At 36.1% G+C, this 21,627-nt stretch overlaps 1 protein-coding gene across 11 annotated transcripts in view; it reads left to right on the top strand.

Annotated features, from left to right (window-relative positions):
• Window positions 1–21,627, top strand: part of ADD3 (adducin 3) — a 115,369-nt gene that overhangs the window by 23,048 nt on the left and 70,694 nt on the right. Inside the window, exon 1 of one of the 11 annotated variants that reach the window (XM_054690170.1) lies at window positions 7,870–7,890. The exons of 9 other annotated variants lie outside the window; for them this stretch is intronic. The gene's annotated coding sequence lies outside the window, so the exon portion shown is untranslated. Of the gene's footprint in view, window positions 1–7,869; window positions 7,891–21,442; window positions 21,466–21,627 lie in introns of those variants that run through there. One more of the 11 variants, XM_054690163.1, reaches the window with a different exon arrangement.

Here is a 21,627-nt window from a genome sequence, read left to right as displayed (position 1 = left end):
TACAAGGTTAAGGTACTTATTGAAGAATTTTGAATCAGTTAAGTTGATTTAAGCTGCTTGGAAACTAGCTTTGTTTCAGTGACATTTTATCTCATTAAAATCCCCCTCATTTATAATCCCATCCCAGATGAGGGACCTAATCTGGTTAAGTGAAATGACATGTTTAAGGCTAACATGTCACTTGTGGCTGATACAGTTTCAGAACTGTGGTTCCTGACTGTTGTCCAGTGTTTTCTATCATTACCAGCTGTCTTAGCACAGTCACACAATTCTGGGGTGAGGGAGTTCATTTGACCTTCAGTAGAGCAAGATATAGGCAAGGACAGTATAAGAAACCTCAACCTTTTAGGGATTTGAAGCTGCTTTTCAAGAAATAGTTCATACCTGTCATTGGTTTTGTTTGTTTTCATTTTTTTTTGTTTTGTTTTTCAAAAATTTCGTCTTCAATTATAATTAAAATTTTTTTTATTGTTTTCATCTTAGAGAAAGTTTTGTGGAGATTTTTTAATCTGGATTGTCATGAACACTCTTGATATTTTGACAGAAAACTATCCTGATTTTCTGTATATTGTTCCAGATTTAGCATGTTTACCCTTGAAGCAGGTCATGTACGTGGTAAATGTTTCTGACATGTTTAGGGACATTATATTGTAAACTCAACCTAGATGTATTTGGCTCCCTTGACTCTTTCATTTTGGAAAAGAACATGTTTAAATGAGAAACAGTTGTACCCTCTAATGAAAAGTTTTAGATCATTTGTTTGAATAAAATAGATTATAGGATTTATGATCCCAGTTCTCCATTATTTAAACTAAGGTACAGTGAAGGAAGAATTCTGTCATATTAGAAATGCTAGTTTTAATCTAATTTTGTGGTTAAACTCGTTTATCAACAAGACTTTTAGTTTTTAGTCATCAAGAAGGCATTTTACCTCCGTTGCATCATTCCACAGACTTTGAATGGAATCTGTAAGAGTTGTTTTTGTTTTCCCATGTTTTGTTATGACGAGCTTTAGCCTGATCTTCAAAATAAGCCCTGAAATAATACATCCTTCTGAGGAACTGAAGAGATTCATTACTATGGTTAGGGTCTAAATACAAAACAATACAAATGCATTTGATGTTACTGAGTATTAGAGAATGTCTTTGGATCTATTTTCAAATCAATATTAATAAGAATAGGTACGAGGTCAAGGTACTTACTGAAGAATTTTGAATCAGTTAAGTTGATTAACTGCTTGGGAACTAGCTGTGTTTCATAGTGGCAATATTTAAAGCCTTAGTTGTCAATTTTTATGACAACCATGTAACTATCAATATTTTAAAAAAGCTTCTATTTGTGCCTTTTTCCCCTGAGATTTTGGTCTATAGGAAATCAAATTAAACAGAAACTTCAGTTATCTAATATTCTTGGTCCTTTAATGAGAGAGGACCAAATGATTAAGAATACAGATGGGCTTCAGGGATGTCCTGGAAGCAGTAACCTGGATGTCAGCGCATACTTACTTCTCTATCTTGTTTAATCCATTGTGCTTAGAATCAGTATTTGGAATGCAGACACTAATGTCTTGCACAATTCTTAAGCAATAAAGATAAGTGTGCTCATGAAATATGAAACCAAAAGTTGGAAAGATAACTTTTAATATTTGGGGGAGTGCTTGAGGGAAGACTACTTTTGTTTTCTTTTGATAGTCCACTACACTTTCCTTTAAGATTTTAATCAGAAGTGTTGGGTTGTCTTGTTCAGGGATGGCTTTTGTACAGGTGGAGTAACTGGAACTACCTGTATAGTTTGATTTGAAGTTTTGTAGGAAGACCTTAGAATATTGCTGTCCCCTCTCTCCAAATACATATGTAATGTTAAAATTTCTTGTAGGCATGTTAAAAAAAAGTAAAATTCATTTGTGTATTTTATATGTTAATATGTTGAGTGTATTACTTTAAATACACAATATTTACTATTAATGAAATATTTTGCTCTTCTTTTGTATACCAAATCTATGAAATCTTTTGTATATTTTACACACATTTCAATTCAGACTAGCCAAGTACTTAATCGTCTCATATACAAGTGGCTTACCAGTGTTCCAGATTGGACACTGCAACCCTGGGGCATCTTCTCATTTGTCTCATACCAGTGTTGAGGATTCTTCCACTAGAAATTTCTTTGGAGGGACTAAAACAAACCACTGAACTGGTTCTCGGTCATGTTAGTTTTCATAATTTAATCAATTTTTGCCTTCAGAATGTGATAAACAGAAATAAGGACTGCTGAAGAAACGCAAGTGTTACTGAATGGGAACTTTAGCGGGCGGTGTTAATTGGTGGCGCCTAAGTGAGGAATACTGGGTAGAAAGGGAAGAGTCAGCTTCTGAATAGTACCACTATTACAGGTATTGTCATCGGACAGATCTGACTTAGCATCCTGCTGGCATTGAGCAAGTTACTTCAATTCCCGGAGCCTTTTTACTTTATTCAGATGTGGAATTGTGATTAAAAAATACCTGTCTCCTAAATTACTTTAAGGGTTTGTGAGATGATATATGTGATGTATCTCATGTGTCTGGTACATGAGATGTCCTGTAAATTTGTATTGAAAAAACAATCATTGCTTATTTACATCCCCCATACCTGAATCCCTGCTTATAAGAAAGGAGAACAAGGAAGGTAGTCCTAAAATGATTTATTACAGAAATTTGACTTGTTTCCTAAAGTGACTAGGATTGTGTTTGTTAAGAACTAGTCCTTAAGCACTGTGGTTAATTGAGATTTTAATTCAAAACCATTATCTAAAAGGCTCATACTCTGCATTGTTTACTTATTACTTATTCCATTAATCAGTAAAAAATAACATCTGTAAATTTTTTTAAATTTGTTTCAGTTATTTAAGAAAATTGTTGAAGATATTTCTTTTCATTTTATATATGATACAAATGCATAATTTTTCATTTCTGTATTAGTGTTTTCACGGGGGCTATTGCAATTTGGAATTTAATTACCCTTTGTATCTATTTTGAAAGGTTAGTCTATAGAGTAATAATTCACTAATGATTATAAGCTAGTGTGGTAACTGGAAGTAAGTAAAACTTTTTTAAATGGAAGAAAAATTGCCACTTGGTGACTAAGCTTTACATTATTATGCAAGTGATTTGTTCTTACTCAGCTGTTAACACTGTTTTATTTTTAGATAGAATGGGGACTTCCTGTGATATTAGCTGTATAGTTTTGTTCTGAATCTATTTAGGAAAAAAAGTCTTTTCAATCATATCTGAGAATATTTCTGATTTTCTATGCATTTTGAGAAATTTACTTTATTTGAAAATTTGAATCATCATGGAAATGTGGGAAAGCATGGAGAGTTCAGAATAGATGATTGGATTAGATATGAACTTTTCAAAGCTTTATACTCACCCAATGTGTAGGCCACATCTGTGGTAATGTTCTTGGAAATAGGTCACATTTGAAAATGTAGATGCCAGGAGCATCTGGTTGCACTTTACATTACATGCTTTGAAAGTACTTTTTGAATTGCAAGAAAGCAAACCATATGAAACGAACTTATCTTACCTGATTGAAAGTTGTTTACAGTTCTCATTGAACTTTAACAAACAGCATAACCAAAGGCATAATCATCCAAATGCATGGCTTATTAGGATATCTCAGAGAGACTGGGTTCTTACAGTTATCAGCATTTTTAAATTGTCAAGAATTTTGCATAGTCTAGTGACCCCTTACAGAGATTTTTACATATTAACAGTTCTTTAAGGTTTGTGAATTTTTTTTTAAGATTTATTTATTTATGCATATAAGAGCTGGGGTACAGGCCAGAGATGTGGGGTGGGGTGGTGGTGGTGAGAGGATTCACCAGAGACAGAGTGGGGAACAGAACAGGCAGACTGACTGAAATACACTGCTGAGGGGAGCAGCGGGCGAGACAGGAGAGATCTACTGCGCCGTGTGGGTTGCTCTGTGGCTGGCCGGGGATCGAATTCGGGCTACAGAGGCTATGGAGGCTGCGGATTGCTTCATAGTGCGGTGCTTACCCCCTTTCGCCACCAGGGAAGCCCAAGGTTTGTGAAATTTTGAAGATGCTGACCTGATGGGCCAATCAAGAAATGGTGCTGATTGGCTGATTGGCATTTCTCCACCACTGTCCTACCACTCTAGACAGCTGTTACTACTTACATACCTGTGTTTGTTTGTCGTAACTGTGTGAGCTTTTGATGTGCAGGCCTCTTATTATTACAGTATATTAGGGCTTGGTGTAAAGGCAGGAATGGGCCACAGTGCAGGTTCTCTGTGATCCAGCAGACCGGGTAAAGGAGGAGTCAGAGTCCTTAGTGGGTTTTTGCAGGTCTTTTATTGGGGTTCACCAGGCATATGGTAGGCAGGGGTTCTGGGGGGCCAGGAAGCTGGCAGGCCTCCCAGCCCCCAGCAGGTCTTCACTCTGGGCCCTCCGGCCTTCTCTCAGCTTCTGCTCGGCTTCTGCTGCTGCTGCTAGCGTCCCCATGACGCCGCCCTTAAAAAGCACAGTCTTAGCCCAGGTGAATCCCATCTACCTATGCCTACACCCTATTCAGGTGCCCGCCATCAGGCATGCATTCAGGACTGCAAGGATCCATCATCTGTCCTGATGGCAGGAGGGCAGAAAAGCCTGACATTTTTCCTTACCCTATACTTGGCAACCTCAAATAAATTGGTGAGATAATTTTAGGTGGCAAGAATCTAGGCTAACTTGTGAACTAGATAAGATATGTCTTTAGTTTCCTTAAAATTCCCTTCTCAGCAACCCCTTTTTATCTCCTTGCTTTTTTACTCTTCACTTCCAGGTGGCTGGAAGTCACAGATCATTCCTATAGAAATGTTAGCTGATTAGCTTATTGCTTTCTAGAAGTATACATTTTAAAAGTGAAATTTTCTACTAAGACTTTTAAGGTCTTTAGTTAGGATAGTGAACTGATAAGTATTAGGGTAGCTTCTTTAGACCCAGACTTGGTGGTGTAATTATAGAACCCCACAGTCCAATATGCTAGCCATTAGCTACATATGGTTGATAACACCTAGAAATGTAGGTAGACTTAATTGAGATGTGCTAGTAAGTGTAAATACAGACAAAATTTCTAAGAGTACATGAAAAATTACAGGAAATAATTTTTAAAAATATATAATACATATTGAAATGATATTTTGACATATTGGGTTAAATATATTATTAAAATCAATTCAACTGGTTTCTTTATACTTTTTAATACAGAGCTACTACCAAATTTAAAACTGTGACTCACATTACATTTCTATTGGACAATATTTTTAGAAAGACAAGAGAGTTTGTGTTTTGTTCTTACTATTAGAAACTTGTTGAGGTTCATGAAAATGCTCCCCCTAGGATATTTTAATTACCACTATTCCAGCTGAGTTGACTGAGCCAGTTTTATTACAATGCTGTTTTGAGAACTATTACCTATAAGCTGCCACAACCTCTCTTTCTCTAAGTCTCCTTATTCATGGGGTATTAAAAAAAAATTAACTCTTCTGCTTACCACCTCTTAATGATTCCCAATTCCTGACCAGCTTCTTCTTGAAGACAGGTAAGTGAAAAATAATTTATACCTATTATTTCTTGGACACCTGCCATTACCAGATATTATGCTAGGTATTTCACATAAAATCATGAATCCTCACATAAGTTCTCCAAGATTAATATTATAAGATGAAGAAAGATACCCCCAGGTCAGCTAGTAAGTAAGTGGCAGAATTGGAATTCCAATCCATGTCTGATTTAGAATCATTGTTCTTTCAGCTGTATTATGCTCTCCTCGTTGTGTTTTCCATTAACTATTTGTCCTTAAGCATAGAGCAAAGTGTTGTATGTAATATTTGGTCTCTTCCCAAATATTAACTGATCCTTGAGTTGTTTGTCTTTGACTTTGGGAGATGACTTAAGTGCCCTTCACTGCAGCCTCCCTTCTCCCCTCTTTGGTAGTGGCCCAGACATTAATGAAGAGACAAACATATTGACAGCCTATTGAGCAGGATAGATAATCTAAAAGCCTCCCTGAGAAAGAACATCTTTCTCACCTTGAAAATTAATCAACAAAGAATGTTTTCAGATGTCTTCAGGGAGACATCCAAGGAAAGTCTCCTTCTCTGAATGCCAGGAATATAAAATCTTAGACTTCAGAGACTGGCCATATAAGGAAAGGGCTTATTATAGGCCAAGAGGATTGAAGTAAAATAATGGGATAGAATAAGCTTATTGAACTTGGTAAGTCTTACATAATCCTAGGTCATCTCTTAATGGCTGTGTCCTTGACATTGTTGCATTCAGAATGAGAGCAAAGGAAGAGAGTCCATGTGTTCGCATGCTAGTCTGTAAATTAGAGTATATGTAATCAAAAATCATAAGTGCTCTGTAAGATTGAATGCTGCATTCACTCACTGCTGCCTTCACTTGGGCTCAAACAAATTGTGGTGACTTTGGAAAGATAGGGAGAAAAAAGGAAGAACAGTGAGGCTCAAAGAATATAACTGGAGGTGAGCCCCAGGGAGATTTGGGCAAGTTTGAGCTGCAAAGCCCTTTTATATATATGCATGCCCATGATATGTATAGTACTAATAGCTATGTAAATAGTAAAATGTCCCTAGTTAAGAAAAGAACCTGTCATATTCTAGGAAGAAAATCAGATTTCTAACTAGGTATTAAGGATTCAATTTTTCCAATTCTTCCATTACCCTAACTATAACTGTAGGAAATTATAGTATCTGAGATAATCATTGTTCTACCTTTCTAACTTTCCTTCATGATTTAATAAGATTTTGATGAGTTTGAAAACACTTTATTCATGTTCATATGCTATTTGCATGTTTCTGTTTTTATACTGTTATTTATTTTTCTTCTGAAGTGCTGCCTACCTGAAACTTCACAGAGAGGAAAAAAATGTGTACCCAAGAACACCCACATTATGATTAAGGGAAGTTAGAATTAAATGGCCAACTTAAATAGGGCTAATTTGGCTCTCATCCCTAGACTTTATAAAAGGGACAGTGGCAGCCTTGTGGGTGAAGGGAATGTGGACCTAATTGCTGGTTTAATTTATTCATTCATCCTTTTAACCCCTTTTAAAACTTGACTTTTGTAGGTTGATTATATAATGCATGAGCACACAAGTGCTCACTTGGTGTTTCTCTTTAAGTGAAAGCCCTATTGAATGGCTATTTTTTTTAAAAAAGATTTTGATATATTCATAGTAATAAACCTGGTTTGCATTTCTTTGAGGCTCATGATCTTCAGCTTCCAACCAAATTAGTAAAGGGTTGCTATAACTACCAGATGGCAGTCTATCCTAATCCAGTGTTAGATGCCAGTAGTCTAATACAGAATAGACGTAAGCAGAATTCAAACACAGAATTTGAAGTATTTAAACTGCTCATCTAGCAAATTTAGCATAAAGAGGATAAGTTGCATTTATTCGTGTTTCCAGACAATAGTTTGGTTCTCAGGGCAATTCCAGAATGCATCTTTAATTTGGGTTCCATGTAAAATCCTGCATACAGGAATATTTTGCCAAGTATCAGTTTGAAATTTACTTGGGATCCATCCAGTTGGCAGAGCAGCTGTACTATTCAGATAAGCCCATTTCTGGGGAATGGGATTTCGTAGTAGAAGCAGTGTTCTTAAAATATAGTTACTTTACAAATAAGTTTATTTTTAATTTTTTAAATTCGCATGTGCTTTATTAAAATTTATGTAGTATAAACATATACTTCATGACTTTTTATAAATAACAAATAGCAGAAATCATAGGTTCATTGTATTGTATTCAATTGTTTTTCTATTTTCAGTTCCTGGGATCATAACTTGCTTCCTTCTTAACCTCTGTGAACAAGAAAGGTACTGAAGTGCAGATGAGTTAAACCTAGTAACTGTAGGAAATTAAGTTTTATGTATAATAAGCTCTAAACTAGTATTCTGTTTAAGGTCAGCAAGTAGATAGACCTAGTCAAAGACCAGTTGGCAGAAATGAAAAGGAATTCAAATGTCACAGGTGGAAGTTAGACCTAAAGAACTAATGTGGATCCTTTTTAGCCTCAAGGCTAACCCTTTATAATATCTGTTGTTTTTGCATGAGAAACCTTATTCCCTATAGACATAAATTCGAAGACATTTCCCAGGAAAAATAATTCCAAATAGTTTGAGAAACTGCTTCCCATACACTCTCTCTTAAAGGTTCATAATGCACATTATTATAGCAAAGACTGAGGAGGTATGCTGCTAAGTACTGAGTTTACCTTAAAAAAAGTATCTCAAATATGTACATCAGATAGAGAAATCAGTCTGCCCTAAAATGTGTTAATATCTGTAGAACTTTTGTTTCTTATGAGACACATGACAGAAACAGCCCCTTTACTTAACGAGTTAGGAGATCTGAGTTTATTTTTGCGTTCACTTTATTTCTTTTTTGAAAAAAATCACAAGATTATATTTGGTGGTTATAGATATCTTGCCTGAGGGATCTGATGCTTATATGTACATATTTTGTTCTAAAATCAGTATTATGAGCAAGGTTTACATAGAAATGTTCATTCCTATGTGGTGCATCTTTAAATTAATATATCTTTCATGGACATTTTGATGCCTTTTGTAAATATAACTTTGCTTATATTTTAAAAATTTATACTTTTTGATAGGTCAAGTAATTTTTTAGCTAAATTTTATAATTTAAGATTGATATTTTTCAATAATAAAATAAAATGTAATTGTTTTCCATTCACCTCTTAAGAAAAGAGACATTTTAGTATCATTTTAGTATCTAGTCTGTAATTGTTTTTGTTTGAACTGGAAGAAAAACAAAAAAAATTCAATAACCCAAGATTCTGATGTTTGAGTCTGTCATCTTAGATGATGACACTTTAAAGATAGACAAACTACTTAGCTCTAACAAAGCCTGGTATTTATAGTCTCTCATCTGAATATATACCAAAGACTTTTAAGCACTTCTTTGCTTTCCATGGATTTCTTAAAAGTGACTTCTGAGGATGTTTTTTAAAATGTTACAGCTAAATGTGGATCTTGAACTATCCCCAGGTTGGAAAACTGGAAAGTCATGTCATACTGTGAGCAATAGAAAATGCTAAATATATTCAAGTTTCTGAGTGTAAGCCAGTGCATAAATTCAATTCAACCGAACAAAGCTTAAACTGCCATGTTTCACGTTTTAGAAAATACAATGTATAAATAAATATAACCTCCTACCAGAAAAGAATTATCTTACCATTAACCACCAAACCAAACCATGGGACAATATTTCATTTCCAGTTATATTCGGGAGACCATGTATCTGTTGGTTTTGGTTTGCCATTTGCTGAATAACTAAAAATGTCATGTTTAATGGTAAGTGGTGTTTATGACTAGACCATCAAACCTCAGATGGAATTGAGGAAGGGATTCTTTCATGCTGATATAGAAAATAAGTATTTTTCCCTTAGTGTTATTAGGCAATATAAGATTTTTTTTTTTAAGACTTTTTTTTTATTATTTATACAAGCACTGGGTTACAGGCCAGAGGTGTGGGAGGGTGAGAGGCTTCACCAGAGACAGCGGGGAGCAGAACAGGCAGACTGACTGAAATACGCTGCTGAGGGGAACAGCAGGCGAGACAGGAGAGATCTGCCTCCCTGGCTTGCCAGGAATCAAACCTGTGCTGCAGAGGCTGCAGACAGCTTCACAGTGCTGTGCTCAACCCCCTGCGTCACTGCCACCGCAGAGGCCCACAATACAAGATTCTTAATTGTATCCTTTCATGAAACATAAGATAATTGTGGTTTCCTTTCCTCTGTGGGTTCATCCACTCACTGCCCCTGTGTAGACTGTCCCTCTTGAAACAACTGTTGTTTCACCCACAACAATCCAGCCTCTTTCCTTTCCACTTCCATCCCCATCTTCACTCCATCAGGCTCCTGTTTTAAAGGAATTACAGGTAATAGGGAGTAGAACAATTTCATGGTTAGGGAAACTAAAGATTAGAGTGGTAATTAACTCCACAAGGAGAAACTCTGAGCAACAGAAGTGGGATTAATGCTTGAAAGCCAAGTTAGACTGGTCGACTGAAGAGAAATTGCACTTGTGGAGCTGTGTCAGTTATTTAGAGGGACTTTTCTGCTTTCTGCTCCCTGTGTTAGCAAGAGTCCTATTAGATTAGTGGTTCTCAGGCTTAAGCATGCTTGGAAAGCCCTTAGGGTTGTGGAGGAGACAGAAGGAGGGATTTGTTAAATCTTAGATTGCTGGACTACACCTTCACACTTTCCTGATTCTTTAGGTCTGGAGTAAGGCTCAGTAATTTGCATTTCTTTTAAAATGATTTTCCTACCTAGATTTCTTTCTTTTAACCAATAGCCCAGTGTTGTCAATTTGTATTATAAATGGACAGTATTTGTACTGTGCTTTCTCCAAGTTTTTAATATCTCATGTGAACATTTCCTTGCATTGTTTAGAAAGAACATCTTCCCTTTTAAAGTTGACACATTTCAGTTTTGAAATGGTTCTTTCTGCTCTCCTGGGTACTGTCATGTAGTATCTTCTAAATTCATGTTGGCAGTTGAAGCCATAAGGATAGGATTTACAGTTCATTTCCCAACAATAGAAAGTAGTGTCCTGATGAACCTCCTGGAGTTAGAAGTAAAGTAAGGGGAAGCAGACTGTCCCTCTTGAAACAACTGTTGCTTTAGCCACAACAATACAGCCTCTTTATGGTATCTTGAGCCCCTTCATAGGCCGTAGTTAGCCAGACTAGGGCTTTCTGCTTACCAGAAATAGCCAGGTGCTGACTTCTAAGAATGAGTAAGTAGGTTTTCTGGGGATGGAGAATTAATAGGAGCACTATGTACATGGTAAGAAAGAAAATGCTAGTTGGAAAGAACTATTCCTAGACCTTAGAGGTCATCTAGTTCAGCTTTCTCATTTTACACAGGAAATGTAATATTTCCTGGACTTGCCCAAGGTCATAGCACAGATCACTTGACCACCCTTTCTGTCTTGCCTCTGCTTCTGCTGCTCTGTGACATTGGTGTGTGAAGAGAAATTGTGGCACACTCAGGTAATATTAGTCATTTAGTTCAGCATCTTAAGAAATCAACAGTATGTAATATTTTAAAAATCATATTTTCAGTGATTTAAAATTTATATAGATTCAAACAAATTGCTGCCATATTGTAACACACCCCGTGTGTATATGTATATTCAACATTATTTATTTTGAATGTTTGTTTCTAACTAAAAATAACACAGGCTCATTGTAAAATGTTTGGAAAATATAGATACAAGTTAATAAATACAAACCAGGAATAAATTACCCAGAGATAGCCTGTAATAATAGAAGTAGGCGATTTGTGCAATTGAATATAAACATCAGTAAAATTCAGTGATTTAATGCAGTGATTTACTTTTCACTGTGTGCAGCTCAATATAGGTTAGGGGGAAGGGCTACAAAGCAACTGATAGTAGTTTTACTATTGATAGTAATTATACCTGGGAAAGCTGTGTAAAAAATTTTTTATCTTGTTTTACTAAAACATTTGTTATAATTTTCCCCTCATCATGAACTATTATCGAAATATACAGTCCTTAAAATTGTCTCACCATTGGGCCTCCCCGGTGGCCCAGCGGTTGAGCCCTGGGCTGCGAAGCTGCCCATAGCCTCTGCAGTGCCAGTTCAATCCCCGGCTGCCCAGCGAGGGTCCCACATGGTGTGCAGACCTCTCCTGCCGCCCGCTGCTCCCCTCAGCAGTGTACCTCGTCATTCTGCCTGTTCTGCTCCCCGCTCTGGCTCTGGTGAATTCTCTCACCCACCTGCGCTTCTGACTGTACCCAGTGCTTGTATAAATAAATAAATAAATTTTTGAAAAAAAATTGTCTCACCATTAACCATATTGTTTTATAACAGATGTGAAAGATAGCTTCTCTACTCTAGCTGCACTTTAAAAGAATACATTGTCTTGATGACTCTTTCTGAAGGTTCATATACATATGTTAAAATGTTTTATAGTCTTTGGTGCAATCCTGTCCCACAGAATTTACCAACTGAGCACACATGGGGATAGTTGTACACATAAAGATGAAAATAATATCTGTAAAATAATAAAAAACTAGAAAAAACCTGAACTCTGAAATGGTCTGGTGAAATAAGATGTGGTAACTACATATAACATTGAGATACAGTATAGCTGTTAATATTAATAATATTTATTTGCTCAGAATGAAGATGGGGAGGTTGCAGAGCAGTTCAGTAGAGTATTACTCTAGTAAGTAGAGATGCCTTTATGTGTATGTTAGATGGATGTTAACCAAAGTGTTGACAGTGATTGAGCTGTTAGATTTGTGGTAATTTTTTCCTTCTACTTTTCAAAAATGTTTCAGTAATTTTTATGTTTGACAATGAACATGATTAAATTATATGTAATTAGTAAAATTATTATTACAAGACAAAATATGTTCAGTGTTATTTATGTATTGATTTACTCAGATGCTCTCTATAGTATGTTTTCAGCCTCGAAGTTAGACATTTTTCTCATTATTATGGAACAAAATGATAAAGTTAGATATGACCTACAGAGGAAGTCCCAAGATAGTTAAGAGCTCCAAATCCTGTATGTAGTAATCCGATTCTGATGAAGATACAACTTAAATGCAGAGTTATAAACCTCGGACATGAGAACCACATTCATTTAGGGATTAGGGGTTCTATTTTATAATATATTCTTTTTTTTTTAAAGAGTTATTTATTTATTTGTTTGTTTGTTTATTTATACATGCACTGGGTACAGTCAGAAGCGCGGGAGGGTGAGAGAATTCACCAGAGCCAGAGCGGGGAGCAGAGCAGGCAGAAGGACCGAAGTACACTGCTGAGGGGAGCAGCGGGCGGCAGGAGAGGTCTGCGCGCCATACGGGACCCTCCTCCGCTCAACCGCTGCGCCACCGGGGAGGCCCTATTTTATAATATATTCTTGCACTATGATTCTGTTCTCTTATTGAATCGTTTCTTACAGAGTGACTGTCATGGGTCCCTTCTCTTTTATTTAGTATTAGATCCATACCTGTTCACTGTATTCTTTCTTAGAAAACTTACTGTGTCTGTAATCACAGCCGAAATGTGCAGACCAGCCCTGAAGTAATTGCAAAAGCCCATTCATATCCCTCTCAGCTACCTCCCCTCTTTTCCTTTTCCCTTCTTCACCTTTCACAGATACCAGCTACCCAAGTACCTTTTAAGGTTCTGTGTATTGCTTTTTTTTTCTTCTTTCAAAAGTTGCTGTTTTGCTCAAGTTTGAGAGGTGCTTCTTTCAGGAATTTCTGATTTTATGGGGCAATGGAGGAAGAATTTGTATCTCGTTGTTTCCATGTGGAAGCAGACGTGAGCACTCTCTGATGTTAAAATAACCAAAACTCAGAATACTGTATTTATCTATTGCCATGTATTAAACCACCCTTACACTTAACAGTTCAAGGACACAAACATTTCCTATTTAAACATTTATTATTTCAGAATTTAATAATTTCTATGGATCATGAATCCAAGAGCAGTTTAGCTGAATGGTTCTCATACAAGGCTTCTCTTGAGGTTGCAGTCAAGCTGTTGGCTGGAGCTTTAGTCAGTTATCACAAGGCTTGACTGGGTCCGAAGAATTTGTTCCAAAGAAGCTTACTTGGTTGTTAGCACTCTTTATGAGTTTCTTGTGAGCTGGAGACCACCAGCTCCTTGCCATGTGAGTTGGAGAGCCTCATTTCCTTGTGATATGAGCCTTGCCACAGGACTGTCTGAGCGTCCTCAAGACACGGCTGCTGGCTTCCCGCAGAACAAGTGAGTGTGTGGGTAAGGAAGAGGGGTGGGGAAAGAGACTCCAAGATGGAAGGCTGCCTTTTTATAACCTGATCTTGCAAACATAGCATGACCTCTGTCATATGCTCTTGTGCTCTCAGATCAATCACGATGCAGTGCAAGGGGACTATATACAAGTGTGAATACCAAGAGGGTAAAATCATTTGGGGAGCCATCATAAAGATTGTCTACCCCGAACAACAATGCTGTTTTTAAGTAAATCATTGGGGAAGTTAATCTTCTCTCAGATTTCCAACTTTTATCTTATGAAAGGATGTTAGAGGCATTGCCAGCAATGCTTTCAGGAAAGAAAACACTTTGTGGTATGATTTTTTTTTTCTCAGCTTAGTGACAATAGATCATGTAAAACCTTTGCCAAATGTGAGGGGTGATTAATAGGTTAACTTACCTGAAACATGATTGAACAAATTGACACTGATGGGATTATACAGCACCTGTCCAGTTTAACCAATTGATACATTTGTACTCGCACTGTAATTTTTAAATAGTTATCCATAATTAGGAGTAGTACATAGCAAATTTATACACTCATTATTCATTGCAGTACAAAACAAATAGTAGTTTTATAGTGAAGATTATACCATGCAGAAATGTACATACATTGCTGGAATTTGGATTCTATTCTTTGGAATCCTGTGCAACCATCTAAAAATAAATTATGTAAATCTATAAGTTCTGAAATAGAATAGATTCAAAGATACACTCTTAAGTGGAACAAGGCAAAATGTAGAGAATGTGCATTCTACAATTTTTGTAAAAGTGGCTGGGAAGGTATATGGAAAGAATCACAAGAAAGTGGCCAAAATAGTTTCTTCTAGAAAGTTGGAAAACTAACTTCATTTTATAGACTCTTTTCTACAATTCATCTTTTTTTTCCCTTTTGTATCTTTCTTTTTTTTTTTTAACACAAGCAGACATTTCTTGTAAGTTTAAAAAAAGTTTTAAATACACCAACAATGTGTTTTCATAGAGGAATCTTCTATATGATCTCTTTACCTACCTGGAAAATCAAAGGTAGGGTCTCCCTCATGAGAAAAACACCAAAATTTGGTCTGTGATACCAAATGTTTAGGAGAAAATACTAGTTTTAACATTTAACATTAGCATCATTTCAGATTTCTCCTGTGCACAAGTATGCCATGGGTTTTTTTTTTTTTTCCCCAAATAGCTTATAAAAAAAGCATACATGGGGCCTCCCCTGGTGGCGCAGCAGTTGAGCGCTGGGCTGCGAAGCTGCCCGCAGCCTCTGCAGTGCTGGTTCAATCCCCAGCCACCGGGAGGGTCCCACATGGCGCAACAGACCTCTTCTGTGGCGCCCGCTGCTCCCCTTAGCAGTATATTTCGTCAGTCTTCCTGTTCTGTTCCCTGCTCTGGCTCTGATGAATTCTCTCACCCTCCCGTGCTTCTGACTGTGCCCACTGCTTGTATAAATAAATAAATAAATCTTAAAAAAAGTAAGGTTCTTAAAAAAAAAAGCATACATATATAAATATATTTTAAGTTTAAAAACTATTTCAGAAGAGGTATATATGTGTGTGTATGTGATAGTAAAGAAAGTGACAGTGATTCAGATAAAAGCACCATATTTTTTAAGGTCTTTTGGTGAAATGAAACCAATAGGACATGGATGGATGTAGCTGTATATCAAATATGTATGTGTGTGCATATATACATATATAGAGAGAGGGAGAAAGATTACGATGAGGAATTGGCTCATGTGATTATGGGGCCTGAGAAGTCCTGTGTCTGCCATCTGCTAGCTAGAGAGCCAGGAAAACGTGGTATAATTCTGTATAAGTCCAACGACCTAAGAGCCAGTGGAACTGATGATATAAATCCTGGTCCACAAGCAAGAGATAAGATATTCCAGTTCAAACAGTAAAGCAGAAAAAACAAATTCCTCCTACCTCTCTGCCTGTTGTTTTTACTCAGGCCTTCAATGGGTCGGATGATACCCATCCACACTGGGGAGGGCAAGTATGCTTTACTGAGTCCACTGATGCTAATGCTAGTCTCATTAATTCTCAGGCTAACCTTCACAAACACCCAGAAATAATGTTTAATCTGGGCACTCTGTTGTCAGTATAGTAAACTCATAAAATTAACTATCACAGTCACTAAGGGCCTTTCAAAGACTGGGTTGTTGGACAAGTTGGAGTAGAAATGAGGAATTTACTTTGAGCTTAAAAAACTATTGTTGGGCCTCCCTGGTGGTGCAAGGGGTTAAGATGCAACCTATGAAGCTATCCGCAGCCACTGTAGCACGAGTTCCATCCCTGGCCAAGAAGCTATCCACATGGCGCAGCAGACCTCTCCTGACTCACCCACTCCTCCCCTCAGCAGTATATCTCGGCTGGTCTGCCGTTCTGTTCCCCACTCTGTCTCTGGATCCTCTCACCCCCCCACACCTCTGGCCAGTACCCTGGTTCTTGTATGCATAAATAAATAAATCTTTAAAAATAAAAAAAAATTAAAAAAAAAACCATTGTTCATAAATAGTACAGAAACAACCATATGGTAAGGGAGTATAGCATATTCTCGAGCTAATATTAATAATGACATCTTCAAGAATTTCTTCTGAGGTGGGCGAAAACAGCTCATTTAGAAAATGATACAAGTATCTGGGGATAACTGTGCAAACACAAGAGGAAAGATAGAGCTTTTTACTTTTGTTAGTGAGCAAATACAGTTTCCCAGTAGTACAGTAAATACAATCTAGATGGCTGAGGACATAAAATCATAGCAGAAGGTGAAAAATTAAATTCAACAACTTATAGAGATTTTTCTACATTTTCACACTTGGTTGAATACTAATAAAAAGGCTACTCTGATATTTTGTTTGAAGTGGATGTATTTATATAATACCAGTATCTGCTTGGGCTTAATGTAAATATGGGATATGAAATAACTTTTCATTTTTTCAGTAGTATTTCTCAAAATATCATATTTTTGGTTATTACTATTTGAAACTGTCTATCATGATTCTGTAAGGTCACTGTTGGGTATTCTGCTGTATTTCTAGAAATGCTCTATTAGGTTCTACTGCATCTGTTCTAATACCCAACACCATTTTCTATGTGTGAATTTAAAAAATAGTAACCTTTAGACACAAGATGTATTTGAATTAAACATTTATTTTTATAGCTTGATTTTTGGGTTTATTTTGTTTTTAATTTAAAAACACCAGACTTCAGCAGTCTCATCTTTTCTGGGAAGTTGATAGTAATCCTGATTCCTTTCCTTTGTACATTATTGTTTTCATCAATTATAGAAGTTAGGAATAGGTACGATTCCTGTGAAAAGAAATTGTACATTCTAATGTATACACTGATAAGACTATTAAAAAGTTAAGAGTTCATAGAAAGTAACTTGTCAGTGTTTATCAGAGGTCAAATGTCTCTGTCCCTTGGCCGAACAATTACATTTCTTGGAATTTAACTCAAATTTTATCTCTAAAAATATGCAAATTATATGTATAATGATGTTCATTATAGATCTGATTATGATTTTTAAAAAATCTGAAAGTGGGGCATGGCAATCAGATGGTCATACACTGCAACTGTCATACACTGAATGATATGGATGTATATTGAATGGTTATTGTATTGTTAGTTTAAAAAACTAAAGTATGGAACAGAATACACAGTGTGTATTTTAAGTGTGGACTAGAATGGCAGACTATATAGCTCCTGTGGTAGCATATATAAGAGCTTATGACCTGAAGACTATTGAATTGTAAACAGATTTTAAGTTAGAAAAGACATTAATCCAAATCACATCACAACTTCAAGTATTCTTAATGAGATGACTTGCTGCATAACCACCACCCTCCCTTACATCCATGGTTGATGTTTGAAGGGGAAGCCTTAATCCTTGAGCTGACACAATTCAAAAAGGGTTCTGATGAGCTACAAATGTATATAATAGTAAATTCCATGAATAAGTTGCATACCAGAGTTACTCCCACTGTGAATTTGCAAGCTCTCCAGTCCAGATTGAATGATATGTTTTCCTAATGAATTGCTTCCTTTATTGATCAATTTCAGGCATGAAATTCCTATTTTTATTGAAAATAGGAAAGTGAACATGACAACTAGCAACAATTTAAAAAATTAGTTTTGACCACCTTTTATATTGGGAATAAAATTATTTTGAACATGAAGCCCACCTGAAGTGAGGGGTTTTTCCCTACAACATTATATAGACATAGTTTTTAGAAGTAGGAGAATACCTTTCCTTATGCTTTGGAAAGAAACAGATTTTTTTTTTTCTAAATCCAGGATTTGGAATAGAAAGTGAAAAATTAACTTTGTGGTTTAGAGTGTTAGTGTGCTCTGGCCAAGAGTTAACTGAAGGAAGGGAAATAGGCAAAAGTTTTCATCTCTTCAACACTGATAGATTCACAGGAGTATTGCATTTGAAGCCTCTGGCATAATTGAAATTCTGAGATTTCTACCTTGAACCCCTACCAAGTGAAACTTGATAAAGTTAGTTTATAATTCATCTTCCTCTGAAGTACACTCACCATGCATCTAGAGCAAATGGAGAACTTTCTTTTGATCTTCCTTAGCCTCTAAAGGGACTATTCGGGCAATGGCTCTACTAGTGGGAAGATGAAATTATAATTAGATTATTTTTTGTTCTTTCCAGACCCACGTCTTTATTAGAAAGTTGTTTGAATTCCTGTGTCAGTGGAATAAGGAAACACTAGGTTATTAACAGTTTCCAATGATTTCCTCAAGAGTTCCTTTGGTTGCAAAATCTTTTGATGCCTTTGTTGATAAGTTGGGTTAGGGTAGTGAATCAGTGCATTTCTTAATAACTATGTGATACTCAGATATTCTTCTTTCATGCCCCGTTTCTCCCTTTAATCAATCATTTCTCTGCCCCACCCCATGCTTTAATTGGATATTAGGACAACAGACTTTTCTCTGTATTGAATATGACATTGTTATTTATCCAAAAATAATTGCCAGAAATTTTCATTAATAGCTGGTCTAGAAAATTCTCATTCCTTTAAAAAGATGCAGGAAAGCATTTTTACCTAACCAAGAATTGTTTTTGTTTTTCAGCATTAAGCTTAGGTTTTACTGTTTTTATCATTTTATTCGTAGATTAAAGAAAGTTATCTTGAAAATTTGGAAGATATTCTTTGTAACATGGGTGAATTGTGTATATAAACATGATATTAAGGGTGTTCCTTGGTCAACAGGCAATATACTACAATGAATGATTTTACATTTAAAAGTGGAGATTTTGTACTTTTTGTTATATATGATGTTACTTTTCCATTATTTTTAAATCATGGACAATTACAGTTTACACTCTTGGAATACATTTAAAGCATTTAGAATACTCATTGTAATGAGAAAGATGTGCACTGAAAACTGAATATAGTGGGTATTATAGTGACATAAATACAGAGAAATGCTTGTGACTTATCTGTGAGTTGAAAACAACCAGGACGGGACTAGTGACTTGGCTGAAAAATTTGACCGCAAGATGTGATGGGTGGAATGCTTTGGGTATAATGAACTGGAAGAGCACAAGGATTTGTAAACTAGAGAATGGCAGACTTTCTAGATGGACCTTTTAAGAAGTCAAATATATTCTCTGTATATGTGCAGGTCTAGAATGGGAACTCTTTATCATTTTATTTATCAACTTTTGATTTTTAATGTGATCAATAAATGCTGAGAATTCTCTTTCATAGGGACAATTTAGCTCCATTTTGCTCTTATTGGTTGATTTATATTGCTTTTTAAATAAAGGGACTATATTTTGTTTTATATAAAGGACTTTTCCTTTCTCTTTTGCTTTCTTTTAATTCTACAACTTTGGTAATGCCTATCTCTGGACTACAGCATTTTGTAATGATTCGGCCTATAGGCTTCCCATTGAGAATCAAAACATCCTGATTTGGGATGATGATTTTTTCTCAAATAGAGAAATGGTGCCTTTCTCCGTCTTGCTAATTAGAGTCCCACTGTGACTTTATGATCATAAAATTTAAAAAGTCATACAATAAGCAGACTTTTAAGAACAATTAAATTCTTACACAGTGGTCATTATATTATAGAAACATCTATGCTTCTTTTGTGCCAGCATATTCCAGCATGACTGTTCTGTCCCCACTATGTGTATCCCAGATGCCCAAGTAGAGGGCAGAATTGGTATGTCTGATAGCCCCCTCTGTAGGCCATTGTGTTCTGACTAGGGCAAGGGGGTGAGGGCGGGGCCACTGTGGATAGCAAGTCAGTTGCATTTTGCCACTGGAAAAAATTGTTCTGCACCCCCTCTGAGCCTTTTTCTGGTTGTGGCAGGATTGGGAGAACAGAGAAATATATTTTTAGAGATTCTGTATTTTAATTCTCCATTCCTTCAAAGACCTAAAGTTGAAAATCAATGCTGTAGTTCACTAGGACCAGTAATCAACTATGACTATTCCTTGGAGTCACCTGGGGAACTTAAAAAACATTGCTAATGTCTGGGCCTCACCTCCAAGATTTTGATTTAAATGATGTAAAGTGCAGCCTGGTTAGTGGAATTTTTTTAAAGCTCATCATGGGATTCTCATTTACATTAAAGTTAGAAAATCACTGCTTTAATCAATAAACGTAGATAGTAAGGATTTTTTTTAAATATATCCTTCACAATTGTGAATAACTGTGGGGTGGGATAATTGTTCTGTGCTGTAATAATCCTTGAGGGTGGGAAACTTGTTCTCTACTGTATCCCCAATATGTCAAATGGTATCTAGTGCATAGTGGGCACTCAAAGAAAACTTTTTACTGAATTAAGGAATGTGCTTATTAAGAACAAGTGTAAATTATTTGATAAATGAACATTCAAGCATTAGTTCTTTGAAATAATCTGAACTATAAGAACTAGTGTCAAATTAGTGATGAAACATGGGTTACGTGAATGCATGTATATAAAAAAAACTAAGCCTGACTATTCATTTAAAAAACAGTTAAAAATCCCTGCATGAATGCAAAGTGCAAATATGTTCTTTTTCTCCTTAAGTGTATGTGCACTTGAGATAACCCACTGCAACAAAATGATTATCCCACCGACGCAAATTTCCACCAGAAACACTTCCTTGATTTAGTTATTTTTCTCTTTTATCTCTTGAAAAAGAGATTTTTTTTCTGCTTACCATATGCATGTATTTTGCTTTTCCTGTGTGTGTGTTAATAAAGGCAGTACTGTCTCCTTCCTTCAGGAAACACCTTTTTTTCTGTGTGATGCAGTCAGTTTTTGTCATTTCCACTTTAATGTGAACTGAGAAGTCATCCTTTTCCTGTGAAAAGGAAATTTCCCAGCTGCTCATAAATTGTAAAGTCTGCTGTGAGAGAGAGCAAGAGCTAAGAAAGAGCTCCTTCTCACTAGTCTGTGTGCTCTTTTATTGCTTTTTCCATACATCTCATCTATTCATTTTTAATGTGTACTATCTGATTGACAAGACTTCCTGTTTGAGAATTAACTCTGTTTTTGCATGTCAGACCCATGGTGATAGTACATTGTGAGGCCTGTGGCAATACGGCTCTGTTCTCCTCTGATTGATTTAAAAGGTAAGCTGGGAAAAATCAACATATTGAAAGGGTATTTTTTTTCAGTAGTTCTATAGTGTTTTCTTGGTTAAAATGCTCACCACTTCCTCTCTTCTCTTGGCACACCCATATGAGTATGTCACTGTTTCCTTTGTTTTGAGCTGCTTTTGTGTAGGTAGAGCT

The sequence above is a fragment of the Talpa occidentalis genome, unplaced genomic scaffold (genome assembly GCF_014898055.3).
Source record: "Talpa occidentalis isolate TD23 unplaced genomic scaffold, MPIMG_talOcc4v2.1 talOcc4.8, whole genome shotgun sequence".
Classification (NCBI taxonomy): Eukaryota; Metazoa; Chordata; class Mammalia; order Eulipotyphla; family Talpidae; genus Talpa; species Talpa occidentalis.
This window is presented reverse-complemented; position numbering and strand designations above follow the sequence as displayed.